The sequence below is a fragment of the Bicyclus anynana genome, chromosome 13 (assembly GCF_947172395.1).
Source record: "Bicyclus anynana chromosome 13, ilBicAnyn1.1, whole genome shotgun sequence".
Lineage (NCBI taxonomy): Eukaryota > Metazoa > Arthropoda > Insecta > Lepidoptera > Nymphalidae > Bicyclus > Bicyclus anynana.
Window position 1 is genome coordinate 14046903 of NC_069095.1, and position 18652 is coordinate 14065554.

At 41.6% G+C, this 18652-nt stretch overlaps 1 pseudogene; it reads right to left on the minus strand.

Moving 5' to 3' along the window:
* Nucleotides 1-1089: 1089 nt before the first annotated feature.
* On the minus strand, nucleotides 1090-15632 carry LOC112044524 (uncharacterized; annotated as a pseudogene).
* Between the last annotated feature and the right edge of the window lie 3020 nt (nucleotides 15633-18652).

The window sequence follows — 18652 nt, forward strand, 5'->3', positions numbered from 1 at the left end:
AAAAATGTTCAAAATATTTTCAATGTAGGTACAGAATTCGTATAAAATTATTCTAGATGGCGCTGGCGTCTGTTATGCCACGGTAACGTTTTGTGTTACAAATAGTTTATGTAAAATATCAAATTGCGAATAAATGTATCGAAATCGACCCGTTTTTATTTTAAGTTTAAAGAAGAAAGTCTTCTGAAAGGCGACGACCGAACATTATTTTCCCCCTTTTTGCCACATTTTTTGATCGGTGCCAAGCCTTTGAATGCATGTTAAATCATAACTATTTGGTATTTTTAAATAAAACTAGCCGTGCCGTGATAGCCCAGTGGATATGACCTCTGCCACCGATTCCAGAAGGTGTGCCGTGTGGGTTCGAATCCGATCCGTGACATGCACCTCCAACTTTTCAGTTGTGTGCATTTTAAAATATTAAATATCACGTGTCTCAAATGGTGAAGGAAAACATTGTGAGGAAACATGCATACCAGACAATTATCTTAATTCTCTGCGTGTGTGAAGTTTGCCAATCCGCTAAGGGCCAGCGTGGTGGACTATTGGCCTTACCCCTCTCATTATGAGAGGAGACTCAAGCTCAGCAATGAGCCGAATATTGGTTGATGACGACGACCTGGTAACATTCTTCATTGTTGTTAGTATTAAATTTTGAAATACAAAAATATGAAAAAGGTTTGTGCGAATATAATTTTTTATGGGTTTCACCACGCTGCTTGTAAAGACTCATTCTGGAAATTCTTTATTCTGTGTTATAGTACAATAATTTGCATTAAGCGTAATTGTAAAATAAAAACTGAATTCAACTTTTATTTCAAGATGACGGAATTTGCACATAGGTCGAGAATCAAGAAAGTCAAGATTTTCTAGTCTTAACCGAAATTCGGCTTTTGCGGTTCATTTGCATTTCTAAGCGCATTTTTCCGACATGATGAATATAGTATTAGATAAATCAACTATACATTGATCATAGATGAATATACTAATACTGAAACTGATTATACTGATAAGGAAAATGAACCGCCGGGGGCAGGACGACTGTCCGCCCTGAGCTGCGACAGGCAGTCATAATAAAACACCGAAAAGTTCGTTAACTTTGTAAATATATTATATAGATACAATATACTTATTTAGTAAGGGACCATAATATTAATTACCTATAGTACCTATATACATATTTCTTTTGCTTATCAGATTAAGCTTCGACTCCCAAAATAGTCGAGACTTCGTGTGGAGACGCCGCACCGCAAGGTCGTGGAGAGTGGAGACCAATGTTTTATACTATTAGATATGTTTCGTGCCTACACAATCACCGCAAAAAGTGTTCCAAACTCAACTACTTCACTGAGTGCACACATGCACAAATGGCTAATTTTATCACCTTGTATTTAGGGTTGCCAATCGTACTATAATATATAGTAGGTACTTATTGTACTATATTTCGGGTCTGCGTACTACATACTGTTGAAGAAATATATGGTCAGCAAAAATACTACATTTTTCTGAAAAAATGTTGGCAACCCTAATTGTATTAGCTATGTATGAAACGCAACAAGTGTGATCCTAGCTTTAAGAACCGTACATTTAGCCATGCTGTGGAACGCAAAAAGCAAGAGTAGTAGTAGTCAAAAGGTTACTTTTTTTAATATTTCGGGTAACTTCTCATAAGATCCAACTGGCAACACTGCCGTACAAGTTGTTGGCTAAACAACGCGTTGTATAATTTTAATGATAATGACGACTGTATAATGAACATATTTCTTTCATCAGTGTAATAAAATGTTCCCGTTTCACTAGTGTACTTTGTCCTTAGACGCGTGAGGCTTCTCGTGCCTGACGCCGCACCGCGCCTGTACTGTACACTGCACAATCGCACAATTCTTGATTTAACTTTCAACATATATTTTTTTTAATTATTACAAAGTATAAGGATCTTTAATCATAAGAAACAATTGGATATTCTCAATAAAACAAGCAATGAAATTGTTACAAAGCATTTGTTCTGTCTGTTTACTCAAATTCAATGGTGGTGAAGTAAAAAAAAATAGTTTGCTAATAGTAAAGTAATCATTACTTTCGCAGCTACAAGGATTTAAAACGTCATATTTGCGGCGTTCAAAAAAAGTATTTTATGTATCTCTATATTATCTTATTAATTAATTAATTAATCTTTATTAAAAAATTAATAATAATATCTTTATAATTATAAAAAAATTATAAACAATTTATAATGATCCATCCTCACATATAATGCAAGAAAGCTAAAAATGTATGAATTTTAATCTAACTACGGTATGAGATTTTCAATTGATTCTGAAATTTAATAATCTTTGTTTTTTATTAAAATTAATTAAAAAATAAATTGACCTTATTTACTCGAATGTAAAAGTCGATTTAATATTTGGTAACATTGAAAAACAATTGAGGTTACATATTTGACAAACGTCAAACACTGATTGTGATAAAACAATTATGATATGATTTTCAACTTAAGGTTTTTGTTTTATACAATCTTCAGTGTATGGGTAAGGTATTCAATCAAATATCAAATTTTACAACATTTTTGTAAACAATGTTTTTTCTGAACGTAACTCTTTACAATATTTATAATATTTTTACACTTAAACATTTATTTGGCCACGTTGAGCCAGCTGCCGACACACAGCTCGGCGCCGCGCGTCGCGTGCTCCCGGCCTTATGCTATATGTACAACAATATTCCACACCATGTTTTGTAAGTTACCTACATATTACCAATGTGTCAGTTACATAACGACTTTTATATACTCTCATATTATCATAACTCATGACAGATTGGTCCGCACGCCGCACGCCGCACGCCGCACGCCGCGCAACGCATGCGGCGACGACATCTCGTGCAGCGTGCAAGAGCAAAAGACAAATGTCGACATATTGCCGACCAATAGCAGCAGGAGATATGCCGGCGCGCGTCTTCGGCCTTCAGGAGCATAATATGTTGTAAAGTTAAATAAGATAGAAAATATAAATTATTTAAATGTATTCAAATATTTGACAAAAAACCTTTTGGAGAATACCTTGGACGTGTCAATTTACGGCAGAAATAATTTTGCTTTAATAAAATAAACACGTAAACAAAATTTTATGCTCTTGCACGGACCGACGCTAAAAACGGGTGAACTTATTCAATTTAATTTTTGTAAAAAGTAAATTATAGTATTATTTATCTTTACAGGACAGGTGTCAATTGTTTTTACTATCATAATACAGATTATACCTACATGTTACATAATACAGAGCACCCTGCTTTCCTGGTTTGAATTATTAAAATTTATTTATTTTATTTGAAATATAGTATATCAGCATATTATTCAATTGAATGAAATTATTTATTTATTGCAAAATATATCTATTTATAAAGATAAGATAGTAGAAATTGATTTAAAATTAAAAATAAATTGTTATTAATTGTTTTCTTATACTTAATTGTTTTTGTTTTAACTATTAGGTATATGAGATTAAATAAAGTAAGAAACAATACATAACTTGGTTTTAAAACTTTCGTCTATCTCACTCGCGTTCCAAAAACCCCTGCGACGCACCTGCGCAGCTGCCGTCCCTCCGGCCGCATGCCGAGCCATTGTGCGCGGCTCGGCGTGCGGCCGGAGGGACGTCAATCATTAGAAGTATCGAAGGCACAACTATTTGTATGACATTTTAAACATTTGAAAGTACAACAATACAATTATTATCATTATTTATAAACATGTCAAATCCATTTATAATTATTATTCATTATATTCAAAATATATATTTAGACGGACTTTGTCGAATGTTTGTTTCGTAAAATAACCGCACACTTGCGCACGCTGCGGTGCGGCTGCGGTGCGGCTGCGGTGCGGCTGCGCCGGTCCGCACTAGCGGTCGGCGGGCGCGAGCGCGGCGCAGTAGAGGCGCGGGTCGGCGCTGCGCAGGCGCACGCGGAAGGCGCCGAGCGCGCGCGGCGCGGCGGGCTCCAGCCGCACGTTGCCGGCGTTGGCCAGGAACAGCGTGGCCAGGAACAGCTCGGACACGTCGCCGCGCTCGCGCGCCGCCGCCGCCAGCAGCGCGCGGAAGGGCGGCGCGGGCGGCAGGCGCTCGCACGCGCGCAGCACGGCGGCCGCGGCGGCGCGCACGTCGCGCCCGCGCGCCTCGCCCGCCGCCGCGCGCCGCACCACGCGCGCGCGCCACGACGCCCACTCGGGCGCCGCCGCGGCCGCCGGGGGGCTGCCGGCGTCGGCGCGCGACGCGTCCGAGTCGCCGAGCGAGCTCTGCTCGAAGAAGCCGTCGTCGTCGCTGTCGTCGGGGCGCCGCGCCGAGTTCGTGCGCAGCAGCGTGCTCGCCTCCGCGCTCTCCGAGCTGCTCCAGCCCAGGAACCCTGCGACACGCACTCGATGTCAAGGGACAGTTCTACCGCCGTCGTACCGGAACGCTAAATCGTTTGGCGGTACGTCGTCGTCGGTAGGGTGGTTACTAGCCGCCACACGAACGGACTACAGTCCATTTAGGAAATACAACATCCGAAGTTCACACGCGCAGGGAATCGCACTCAGGAGCTGTGCTGCCGTCAGCCGCCGACTGCGCCCGCGTGCGTTCGTACGACCGCGGGAATTTATTTCCAAGTGAAGACATTCTGTGTGCGACCGGCGCCGGTCGCCTCAACGGTTTTCTAATTATTAAGCAACTGGTTTGCTAGAACTCCTGGCTCCAGCGCGATGTGAATTACCGTCCTTTAGGAGCTGACGCGACTCACTCTAACGCCGCCCTTAATTCATTGTCAGCACCTAACCAATAACAATATTTGCCCCCTCACCCTGAACACTAACAATTGATCATTTTGACCAAAACTCCTACAGAGGAAGAGTTAAATGTCATACAAATTCTTGGAGCGACGCACAGTAGCGTATTCGTTTGCAAAATTGCTCTGATTGTTAAGTTTTGAAATATCCGGGAGATTCAGATGTATGTGTATGTGTACACTCGATGACCCTGCACTAGCACAGGGTAACAGAACAATGCTTGTGTGTTTAAGTGTGAATATTAACTAAGTATAGAACTAATTAAGATATAGCAATGCGATATTAATTGTATTTAAAACCAAATAAATACATCTGCTCTCTGACGTGTAATGTGCTCTTTATGTAAAATAACATAGATAAATATGTTTTATTAAACAGTTAATGTATCAATAAACCCAAGTTTGAATTACATTGAACATGCCAACAAAGAAATATTTAAATACTGAGGAAGTTTTATTTCTAGGTTTACTTTTTTGTAGTCTTTTAAAATTTTATTTTTTTAATTCAAAAAATGTCCACCACACTCGCTCACTGTGTACAGTAGGTGGACCGCTCGAGTGCCGCCAGTTGCGGTCACGTGTCACAGTGATGCTCGCACATTCACATATATGTATAATGTTATATCATAAAATGTAAAGATACTAAAAAAATATACTAATTGATTGAAATCGTAATAAAAGCACGCTACTACACTACACGCTACTACACTACACTACACTACACTACACTACACTACACTACACTACACGCCTGTGAGGCGTGGCCTCACCTCCCTGCTCCGCGGCGGCGTCGAACCCGCGGAACTCTACAACACTACACGCTACTACACTACACTACACTACACGCCTGTGAGGCGTGGCCTCACCTCCCTGCTCCGCGGCGGCGTCGAACCCGCGGAACTCTACAACACTACACGCTACTACACTACACTACACTACACGCCTGTGAGGCGTGGCCTCACCTCCCTGCTCCGCGGCGGCGTCGAACCCGCGGAACTCTACAACACTACACGCTACTACACTACACTACACTACACTACACGCCTGTGAGGCGTGGCCTCACCTCCCTGCTCCGCGGCGGCGTCGAACCCGCGGAACTCTACAACACTACACGCTACTACACTACACTACACTACACGCCTGTGAGGCGTGGCCTCACCTCCCTGCTCCGCGGCGGCGTCGAACCCGCGGAACTCTACAACACTACACGCTACTACACTACACTACACTACACGCCTGTGAGGCGTGGCCTCACCTCCCTGCTCCGCGGCGGCGTCGAACCCGCGGAACTCTACAACACTACACGCTACTACACTACACTACACTACACTACACGCCTGTGAGGCGTGGCCTCACCTCCCTGCTCCGCGGCGGCGTCGAACCCGCGGAACTCTACAACACTACACGCTACTACACTACACTACACAACACGCCTGTGAGGCGTGGCCTCACCTCCCTGCTCCGCGGCGGCGTCGAACCCGCGGAACTCTACAACACTACACGCTACTACACTACACTACACTACACGCCTGTGAGGCGTGGCCTCACCTCCCTGCTCCGCGGCGGCGTCGAACCCGCGGAACTCTACAACACTACACGCTACTACACTACACTACACTACACGCCTGTGAGGCGTGGCCTCACCTCCCTGCTCCGCGGCGGCGTCGAACCCGCGGAACTCTACAACACTACACGCTACTACACTACACTACACAACACGCCTGTGAGGCGTGGCCTCACCTCCCTGCTCCGCGGCGGCGTCGAACCCGCGGAACTCTACAACACTACACGCTACTACACTACACTACACTACACTACACGCCTGTGAGGCGTGGCCTCACCTCCCTGCTCCGCGGCGGCGTCGAACCCGCGGAACTCTACAACAAGGAGCAAGTTAGTTCCCGTTTCCGTAGGAATGTGAGGACACAAAATATACTCCACATAAGCCCATACAAAAAACGTGGTTTTCCTTCGGTTCGAGCAAAAGAATTTTCTTATCAGTACAGTAGATCAGATTGTTTCATAGTATTTGCTTATAGTACTGAATGCAAAAATAAATTTCATCGTTTAGTTTCAACGAAGTTACGCGTTTATGCATCACTTTGGTTATTTTGCTAAATTGTTCCAGATACACGTGAAACATTATTTAAACGAAAATATATTTATAAATAGTCATACCTCATACTTTTCTCTAAAAGCCTAGTTGGAACATTGTGAACCAAAAGTGAGAGCAGACGTAACGAAGTATAAATTGAGTACTGTTATCTAAATCAGAACCAAAACAAGATGTAAAAAGAACAATAATCATAATATTATCACAATTTCGTTTAAGTTTTGGGTTGGACATTTTCATGTAACTGCGTATTGTACCTATTATGATTTCGATATATTCAAAAGTGTTAGTAATTAGTCAATATTATATTATTCATAACGAGTAACGCTATTTGACTGAGCCTAATTTTTGGAAAAGAGTCAAAACATAAGCCAATTTAAAAAAAGCGCAATTGTTTGGTTGGTAATTATAATATACAGGTAGTTGGGGAGTATTTCTTATAACATCAAGGTGTTGACGAGACCACTTACAGGAATTCAATATCATAACTAGTATTTTATTAACTAAAAGAAATGTTTTTTTATGTTTTCACACAAAGTTATTCAAATAATTCCGATTATCCATAGAACACACGTCTTATACAAGTTGCTGTTGAGTATTTTCCATAACTATGGGGTTATATTCCTCAAAGAAAATCAATAAAAAATGTTCAAGGAAAATTAATTAAATGTGTTCTAAGATCATTTTGGTGTTAACTACTATTTTACAGTATTTTGTTTCAGAACAAGGACATCGTTCACGACAAAACTACATTTTATAAATAAAACATGCTTTAGTAGGAACAATATTGTTCCTACTAAAGCATTGTTCACTATTGATAAAAAATAAGTACTTAAGTTTTGACTCTTTCTCAAAAATTAGGCTCAGTCAAGCAGCGCTACTCTTTATGAATAATATGAAAATAACTAATTACTAGTTATTAACACGTTAGAATATACACGCGAAAACGTTCCGACCCAAAATTTCGGCGAAATTGTAATAATATTATGACTATTCTTCCTTTTTTACACCCTGCATCTGAAAAAATCTGAAACATAATTAATAATATTATTACGAATAATTAATTTGCTAAATTGTGGGTTACAATGGTTCTTACAATATAGAAAAAAATTCAACACAATCTACTGATTAAATCAGCGTAAAAAATTTGACAGTATTTTACAATAATTTGTTAGACTAAAACAAATTAATTCATGAATATTTTTTCGTTTAAAAATGTTTAAAGTCTACCTGGAACAATTTAGCAAAATAACCAAAGTGATGTATAAGCTCGTAACTACGTTCAAATATTAAACGAAGAAAACTTTTATTGCACTTAGCAGAAGCAAATCTCATTCCTCGATAAAAAATTTTAATAAAATAAAAACCGACTTCAAAATCACATAAATGTATCCACTACACTAAAAAGCAAAAAATAATATTGTATGTGCTACCTTCTGATCAATTTGAAGGCGGTGCCAAGCCTTAAAATAAGCATTTTAATTAAAGCTGTTCTCAAAAGAACCACGTGAAAGGACTGTCTGAAAATACTAAATCTTTATGACTATAACGGCTTAAGTAAATGCATCACTGTCTTGGCACCGCCTTCAAATTGATCAGAAGGTAGCACATACAATATTATTTTTTGCTTTTTTTTTTAAATTTTTTTTTTTCCATTTTTAGTTATACTCGTATGCGCATTATATTTACTTGGGTAAATGACTAGCCGAAGCCACGGTCAGAGGCTCTGTACATGAACCCCCCGGCCGAAGGCCGGTGTATGATGAAGCGCGGCCGTAGGCCGCGCGTTTTTTTTTGTTATTATATTTACTTGGATAAAATGACCAGCTGAAGCCACGGTCAGAGGCTCTATATATATGAACCCCCCGGCCGAAGGCCGGTGTACAGTAAAGCGCGGCCGTAGGCCGCGCGTTTTCTGTTTGCGCATTATATTTACTTGGATAAAATGACCAGATGAATCCACGGCCAGAGGCTCTATATAAGAACCCCCGGCCGAAGGCCGGTGTATGGTAAAGCGCGGCCGAAGGCCGCGCGTTTTTGTTCGCGTATTATATTTACTTGGCGCGTTTATTGGCCGCGTGATATATTTACTTGGATAAAAGGACCAGCCAAAGCCACCGTTGAGGAGTTTCCTTAACTGTCCTTAGTTTCATCATCAGACCCTTAATGACAGTCACAACATATCTAGGTGGAAAGATCTCATCAATACAAATTAGTCAAGACCAATCACAAGGTAGCTATTGTAAAATTGTAATAAAAAAATGGGGATGTATGTCATAATAATGAGACTGTTTCGTTATCCTTACTGCTATGCTTAGCTTTCAAATTTTAATGAAATGTACCTAAAAAATTCATTTACTGCAAGTTAAAGAGTAGGTATATGTTTTTTATGGAAATTAGGATTTGGTTGTTTACAATTTATTCCTTTTGATTTTCTTTCTTTTCATTTATTTTTGTTATATTTCCTATCCAGTTATATATTTTAAGTTACTGTATTATATTATTTAATTTAGTCAAATTGGTATCCAACCGTTATCCTATCGTGTCGTGACGCCACCAAAGGTTGCGCCTGAAAATCAGCGCTGCAGTTGCAAACACTGCAGCATTATGCTGAGGCAGTAACCTTTTTAGCTGATGAAACTTAATGATTATCTGTATAGATTAACATGAATGTAAGTAATGTAGATTTAATAATTGTAACATAAGTGTAATCTAGATATAAGAAGAGACCGCACGCCAGGGAGCAAAGCTCTGCAGAGCCACTACCCAAGGTGTGCAGTCACTATTTTGTAAACTTTTGTCTTACTTTAATCATGTGTTAATTTTTTTCATTGTTTTTTTTTATTTATTTCATATTGTATGTTTGTGTTGTAATCAGCTAAATAAAACATTTTATTATTATTATTATTATTATTATTAAACCGTTAAGGAGTTCCCTTAACAGTCCTTCATCTTCATCATCAGACCCTTAATAACAGTCACAACATATCTAGGTGGAAAGTTCCCATCAATACAAATTTATCAAGCCTAAACACAAGGTAACTTCTGTAAACCGTTGATGTGTTCCCTTGTCAGTAATTCGGCTCCATCATCAGATCGACTCCAGACCTTCAGTAAGTTGCAGTGCATTTAAATACTTTATGAAAAATTAAGGAAACGCACTGGCCGCCCCTACAATTTTCAATAGTTTCTCTCGATTTCTCCAGGATTTCATCATCAGATCCTGGTTTCCTTATCATGGTACCACCCTCGGAACATCTCCTTTCCAACCAAAAAAGAATTATCCAAATTGGTCTATAAATGACGAAGTTATGCGCGAACACACATAAAAAAAAATATATATATATACGGTCGAATTGAGAAACCTCCTCCTTTTTTTGAAGTCGGTTAAAAACCTCCTCCTTTTTTTGAAGTCGGTTAAAAATTAATTTGAGACGCACAATACGTATTCGCTAAATTAACAAAAAACATCTAGAATTAAAGAAAAAAGAAATCTGCCTGTGTGTGTGCACGCACCTGCGCCGTCGTCCTGCGCCCGCAGCGCGCGCCGCCGGTCCAGCACGGCGCGGCGCCGCGCCTGCACCACGCGCCGCAGCCACGTGGCCGGCACGCTGAACTCGCACTGCATCTTCCGTACTTCTGTAAATCATCATTTTATAATTATAAAACGAATTCTGTTCGACCGTCCACCGCACGGAACAGTTCCGACGTACCGTCACTGAGCTCGAGCACGAGCCGTCCCGCCGGGCTGGTGTCCCGACGCCGCTTGCGCTCCCGCCTGCGCTCGTCCGGCAGCGGCGTGGACGCGGCGACGGGCGGCGCCAGCGGCGGCGTCGGCGGCGACGGCGGCGGTGTCGGCGGCGGCGGCGGCGGCGGCGTCGGCGGCGGCGGCGAGCGGGCCGGCGTCGGGCTGCGCGGGGCGGGCGGCGGCGATGGCGGCGCGCACGCGGCGATGGCCGCCGACAGCTCCGGCAGCGGCACGGGCCGCAGCGCGGGCTCGCCGGGGCGCGCGTCGCGCAGCTCCTCCGCGAGGAAGCCGTCGCGCAGGCGCCACGCCGCGTGGAAGTCGGCCAGCATCCCCACGGGCTCGCCCGCGTAGTCGCACAGCGGCGCGTCGGCGTCGCTCGGCGCGCGCGGCTCCAGCTCCACGTACATGCGCGGCAGCGTGGGCGGCGGCCGCAGCGTCGCCTCCCGCCGCGCCGCCGGGCAGCGCTCCGGCTCGATCGGGCCGAAGCCCTGCAGCGCGGCCGACGCCTTGCGCCGGCGCCGCGCGCCCGCCGGCGTGGCGCCGCCGTCCGCCGCGCCGCCGCCCTCCGCCGCGCGGATCTCCCTGCGAACCGTCGGCTCATGTACGCGGTCGCTGACGCCGACACGTCAGCGCGACTGACTCGTTTGTTATCATCTTGCGAAGGAACTTCATGAAGAATACGAATATTGTACGAGCAATGGAGAATGGTTTCATCCCACGGCTGCATACAGTTGTGAAATTTGTCATTTCGGTCAAATAGGTCATAATAGTAGCTTTAATTTATTGTATGACACCAACAATGATGATGATAGATGTGCAAGGAAAGAACAAAAATGAAATTATTTAATTTCTCTTCTTCTTTATCACAGTACTAAAGATTAAGTGAGGTAACGCTTCATCTGACCAGGAATGATATGGTTCCCGATGCGCTTTAAAGAGGATCACCAAAACCACTACGGTTCAAGTCTCGTCTTCCCAATCTCTCTCTACAGTGCAGGAACCTGCTCTTTGCATTTACAGAACTGTAGCAAAATAGATGCCCTAGACATGTTTGTTAAATATTCTATGGACAGTGTTCCAAACCAACATTTCAATTGAGAGGTGATGCAAGGTCAGATCAATGGAAAAACATACAGAGGGAAATATCCAAACTGTTGGACCAATTTAGCCAAGGCAGTGACACAATCATCCATAGTCCATGTTCTCATAATGCAGCCAATCGCCAAAAATGGAGAAGCAGAAGTGTCTCACATCGATGCAACCACAACCACTCTGCTAAGAGTGCACAACTCAGAAGAAAGGCATATGACCCTTGCAGTATATTATGTACTTACAATTACATTCCCTGCTGTGATAACCCTGATCATTTACCTAACAGCTGAGGACTTGCAGGAGCTAACTTGAGCTACAGATTGTAGAAGCAATAAGTATGATATCATATGCATATTGGCTGGTATTAAGGCTTCTTAGCAAAATTGTTGAAGAGCAACGGTGGAGCTCTACATCCTTGGCATGTTGACGCTGAGGACGTGCCGGTAGAGGCAGTCTACCTTGCGGCTGCAGATGCTGGCGGACTGCTGCAGCGGCTGCTGGCACTAGACCGAGGAGTACTCACTGTGAACTGTGGTGCAGCGACTCGCTGACGCTGAGCACGTGCTGGTAGAGGCAGTCCACCTTGCGGCTGCAGATGCTGGCGGACTGCTGCAGCGGCTGCTGGCACTAGACCGAGGAGTACTCACTGTGAACTGTGGTGCAGCGACTCGCTGACGCTGAGCACGTGCTGGTAGAGGCAGTCCACCTTGCGGCTGCAGATGCTGGCGGACTGCTGGCACTAGACCGAGGAGTACTCACTGTGAGCTGTGGTGCAGCGACTCGCTGACGCTGAGCACGTGCTGGTAGAGGCAGTCCACCTTGCGGCTGTAGATGCTGGCGGACTGCTGCAGCAGCAGTGCCAGCTCCGCGAAGTTGGGCACGACGGGCGCCGCGCCCTCTTCCGCCGCGTCCAGCGCGTGCAGGCCCGCCTCCGTCAGGTACTCCTCCAACAACTGGGGGACGTCGCTAGTTAAGTAACTTGTTGACATTGTGTATGTCTGTCTGCTCATTCACTGTTCAAACCTCTGTACTAACTTACAGGGCCATATAGAGACAGAGCTGAATATCTTAGCATTACATAGATTTTGCTTTGTGGGTGACGGGTCCATCGTGTGGTAGAGAAAACTCCGAGCAGAGCCCTATACTTGTGAACAATGGACAAAGGGTTAAAATTCCTTGACCATCGCTTAACACTCCCCTTGTCCACTTGTGTTGTTCTCTTTCCTAGACAAATTTGGAATTTGTTATGTTATATTGAATTGGATTATGCTAATATTATAAAGAGGTAAAGTTTGTGGTATTGTAGGGGTAATCTCTGGATCTACTAAACTGATTTTGAAAATTCTTTTAAAGGCCTTTTGTCATTTGATATTTACACCTGGACATGTTGCCCTACATCATAATTATGTTGTTGTAAGATAAAGTTTGTAGGTAACTTTCATTAATCTAATCTTCAAGCTTGAACTCCTCAACGTTTGAGCCTGTCACCAGACTTTTGGATACCACAAAAGTTAAAATGTTACTTACAAATTTAAATATTATATTTTAGCATATTTTCAAATTACTCATCAACTATTACACCGTACAAAAGTTTCAAGTGTGTATTCAGCCACAGATCAAATCACCAATAATAATAATAATAATGTTTTTTATTAAAGGTAAAAGCACCCAGTATACACATCACATAGTGATATAAAATAATAATAATTAATAATACAAATAGGTATAAGGTAGGTCAATAAGCTCACAAGAAACAGACAAATACAGCCTAAGACAGAGACACAAATATTTTATCATTCGAAAGATTCATCATACTGGTGTCAGGTGCTTTGTGTGGCGACAGATAAACTCGGAGAAGAACCTGAGACTTGTGACCAACATGTGTAGGGGTAAGGAATTCCTTTAAAACCAGCTTTTTTCATGCCTGATGGTAAGCAATGATGCAGCCTATGGTGAATTGCGCTTGCCAACTAATATATCTGTATAATCCTACTAGAGCAGATTTGGATACCCATTCTAATATAGATCTTGAAATGAACACAATAATAGTATGTATTTTATATTCTACCAAAAACATTTTCATGTAAAGTAATGCAAATGTAAATGAAAGTTGCTTGATATAATTGAAATAAACAATCAGAGAAAGCTCTAGAACCTTCTGCCAACTCTCCAATGTGTCCTGTGTGAACCCCAACACCAAGCTCTCTACAAATCTTACATTTCAGTCACTATGTATGTATGCTTGGCTTGTTACTGTTATTTGCAGCAGCATTACACCCCATCAATGTACTGCATACTTGCACCTACTGTGGTGAGCTTTCCCATACAAGTAGCTTCTTGAGTGGCTTTTGAGGCTTGGGCTGTGGCCAGTTACCACCCTACCAGCAAAGACAATTGTTAGCATTCTGGTGTGATGTTGCATAGAATCTGAAAGGGTGTGGATTTTCATCCAACTCCTAACAAGTTAGCCCGCTTCCATTCTCACTCACTGATATCAGATGAGAATGTAGTCAAGGGCTAACTGGTAAAGAAAAAGAAATTGTAATGAAATGACAAAGTTACACATTGTGGCTACAGTAAAGCTTATAGAAAACTAAAACCTAGGATTCATGCAAAACACTACACACCATAATAGAGTTGGAAAGAGTCTGCAGGGTGAAGGGTGTAGAGTTGGCTGTCCAGGAGATCTGATGGCTTTACCATTGCTAGCAATATCCACTAGCATTACATATGCTAATGTTTTTTTGCAATGCAAATGCATTATGCCTTTTGGTGGGACAAGCAAAGGTATTTTATACTAGAGATATGGCACTAGCATGTTCGAACTGAGGCAGCAAAAGTGGCTAATAGTCTTAATTTCATTTAGTCGCTCTGTAAATAATGAAAGTTATTTAAACAAATCATACCTAAATATTGTCTATAATGTTGAGTTGTGTATTCAGGAAGTTTAAAACTATTTACCCATAAATATATAAAGTAACTAAACACAAAATTGTGTGTGCCGAGTGGACTAACTAACTAAATTTGGATCACTTTTAGCAGTGATTTTGTTGGCGCGTAAGTCATATATTTATATTCAATATATATATAGTATAAAATCTTTGGCCACAAGGTTGAAAAACAGTTTATGTTGCTGTTGTAAATTATGTATACTTCACATTAATGGTTTTGAACAGTCTGCACTATACTCAGTATAATTATCAATATAAAGCTATCTATACCTTGCCAGGCATCTCTGTGGCAATTAAAATGATGATTACACTTTCATATATTATGTCTAAAGACAGTTTAGACAATAGACTTTGTATCAGTGAGGTTCATGGACAGTTTACAAGATTTTGTTTGTTTGTTGGTCAACTCAGTATGTAACGTTGCACTCTGTAGGTCTGTCCGGGCACCGCGAGCGCCGCTCTGAGCACTCACCGCGCTGAGGTCCGTGTCGAAGCTGCGGCGGACGTCGCTGATGGGCCGCATCAGCTCCGCCACTATTTCCTCTAGCCTTTGAGAATTCATGCTCCACTGTGAGTCTCGTCGGGATATATTTCTGTAAACAATCCGTTCCCATTGATAACATCACTGAGAGGCGTCACGGTCGCGGCCTGTGTGCACAACACCGCCACAAACATGTAGCAGCTAGCTCTTGCGCACAGTAGAGTACTGGACTAGTGGCGCGAAACTTTATGTCATTGACGCCGTTTTGATTTACGAGAATAGTTTACGAAATTAAAACTTAGTTTTTCCATTCTGACGCCAGCTAAGTATACCTTGGTCTCCCCGTGGAGTCGTCGTCCATCTTAAAAACATAAAATTGTGTGATTAGGAAAACGTAATAACAACGGTGGCCATTTATTTATGTTTTTATCGGAGACATTCATGTTCGCTGTCAAAAGTTCATTCGGTTCATGTTCGCGTTCGCGCCTTTCTAATTATTTGTTATCTGTGCGCACTCACGTCTGCTTCGATGTGGGTTGTCTATGATTAACCATAGACACTTCATTAAAGAAATGTTACACTCAGACGAATTTTACTATAACATAATATGTTAGTAGCTTCAAAACTTTGATTCGTTTACTAAAATTTCATTAACTATTTAAAAAAAAAGAAATGCAGAAATTAATTGATGCTTTGATACATAGATAATGTTTTTGATTCGTAATTTCCATAGATACTCATAAAGTAACGGGACTTAGACCATTAATAACTGGACGTGGTTCGCACCCAAATTCACCAACAAAATAGTCTGTCATTTTTTGAGGGGGACGAGGTAAACTCACACATCGAAAACATTTAACACCATTAAGTATATTCTGTGTCCATACACTACACACAACTATAAATTTGACTCGCAATACACACACGCGTAATTTTTACACAGCCTAACAAACACATTGCCACAGTAAAAATATATACAAGCAGTATTGTAACACGGCCGTATTTTTGAAATAAATACCTACAGCCACGCGGTACGTAAACATGCGATAGCACTGCCCGCCTCCGGCATTTTAATTACATTTGCCAACTTTGTATTTCCATTTAGTTTTGTGATTGTAAATATACTTTTTTTATGTAAACAAATAAAATACTTTGAAAATTGTAGTAAAATAGGAAGTGTACAATAAAATGCGTGTTGTTTTTTGATTGGTAGATTTAAACAAGGCTGATACTAATCAATGACCTTGAAGGATAGGTCGTATTCATATGTTTATTTTGGTGATGCCATCTAAGTATTACCTCCACACTACTTGACCAAATAATAAAAAACCGGTCAAGTGCGTGTCGGGTCATTCATCAATCATCAATTAAAAATGCACAAAAATAACGATAACGATACCCCACACTATAGAATAGACGATAAAAAATTCATCCTGACTTGGCATGTAGGGAAGGAACCCCAAAAATTTTTTTTTAATTATCTTTTTACCACTTTATAGACGTATATTAAATACATACTCTTGCTAATTGTCATCTTTCTAGTTTTAACAGACTCTGAGTAATCGTACTGACAACTTTATCTTTTTAACTAACAACGGAATTAGTATGCAATTTTCGATTTCCAATTACGTTTTTTAAGTTGGTCGACTATTTTTCGATAAATAGCAATTGCTTATTAGCCGTTAACTAATATGCTTAATAGCCTATGAATTTATTTTTATTTATTAGCTTATTTAGCCGGTAGAGGCTGGGGACACTTGACTCTAACAAAAATTAGCTCTTAAAAGCTTAATATTTTACAAACGGATCCCTAAATCAAAATATGTTAATGGCCCTTTACAACTTTCAAAGACCTATCCAAAGATACCCCACACTGTGAAATAAAAAAACAAAAAAAAATTCATCCCCACTTTACATGTAGGGGGAGACCCTAAACAAATATTTTTCAAGATTTTATTGTACGACTTTGTTTACATTTATATATTACATATTCATGCTAATTTACAGCTTTCTAGTATTAATAGCCACTGCGCTAAACTGCGGACGGACGGACAGACGGACATGACGAAACTATAAGGGTTCCTTGTGGACTACGGAACCCTAAAAAAAAAAAGTGTGTCAGCTCCGACGCACGAATGGAGTTTACTCTTTTCAATAGCAACGCCTGAAAAGTGAAAGGTGCGCAACCGAGGTGCAGCGCTGCGTGCGCGCCCGCCAACAGCGTGCACGTGCGTGCGGACGCGCTAGGCATGTGCACGCTATGGCGGCTACGTACGGTGAAAGGTGCGCAGAATAGGTTGCGCACAAAAAACGTACCGAGGGGTATAAATGAAAATTGTTGATTGTTAAGGAGTAAACTCCAATAAGTTATGAAATGACATGCGTTACGTTTTTTGTGCGCAACCTATTCTGCGCACCTTTCACCGTGCGCTGTGCCGCCAACAACTTGCACATCGCACCCATGTGCACGCTGTAGGCGGGTGTGCACGCCGCGGCCTGCTGCGCCTCGGTTGCGCACCTTTATTGAGACGTGCTTCGAGCTAACTTTTTGTTTTTTTTAACATACACACTTTTTTTTGTTGGTAAACAGTGCACATCGAGTAGGGCTTTAGTAATACTTATGTTAAAGAAGACTAAATATATAGAATTGTAAAATAACTAATAGACTTTATAATATACTTCACATTATATATTTTACTCTTACAATGATATAATCATTAAACAAACAAGCCCAATAACATATAGTATATAGGTATAGTCGCCTATACAACATACCCTATGTACGTCTCAATACACTCACAGCTAAATTAGAAAGTTGCGCACTAAAGGTGCGCACCAATAACGTGACACTTTTTCGTTAGTTCAGTTGGTTTTACCCCTCGGATTTTTCTCATACCGGGCGCCTTATATATAAAAAATCGATTCTTAAGGAGTAAACTCCAATAAACTCCAATAAAGCTAAAAAATATAGACTTCCATTAGGTAGTTATTTGATTAAACAATATTTTTTCTATACAAGTAATATATTAATAATAATAAATCATTATTATCACACTGACTAGAACTCTCATAGCTAAGCTAATCTGCTTCAAGGAGGGCAACAATCGCCCTAGAGTTATGCGATTTGTGACTCAGGCTTTTGCTGGGACTGACACACGTCCGTTCCAGTACTTGGCTTGTGTCACCGAACGCATTGACTTCTTGAAGCAGAAAGTCTATGCATGGGCACAACGCATTAGGCGTTATAAAGAGCGTATTGACCGGTATAATCAGAATAGGATCTTCCAAAGTGACCAACGGAAAGTGTACAGGAACTGGGAACGATCCAGTGTCTGTGTGACAGATGGGGAACCTCCGACTTCTGATGCTATGTCAGATTTCTGGCGTAGCATCTGGTCGGCCCCCGTAGGCCACACTGAAGGCGATTGGATGAGTACTGTCAAGGAAGT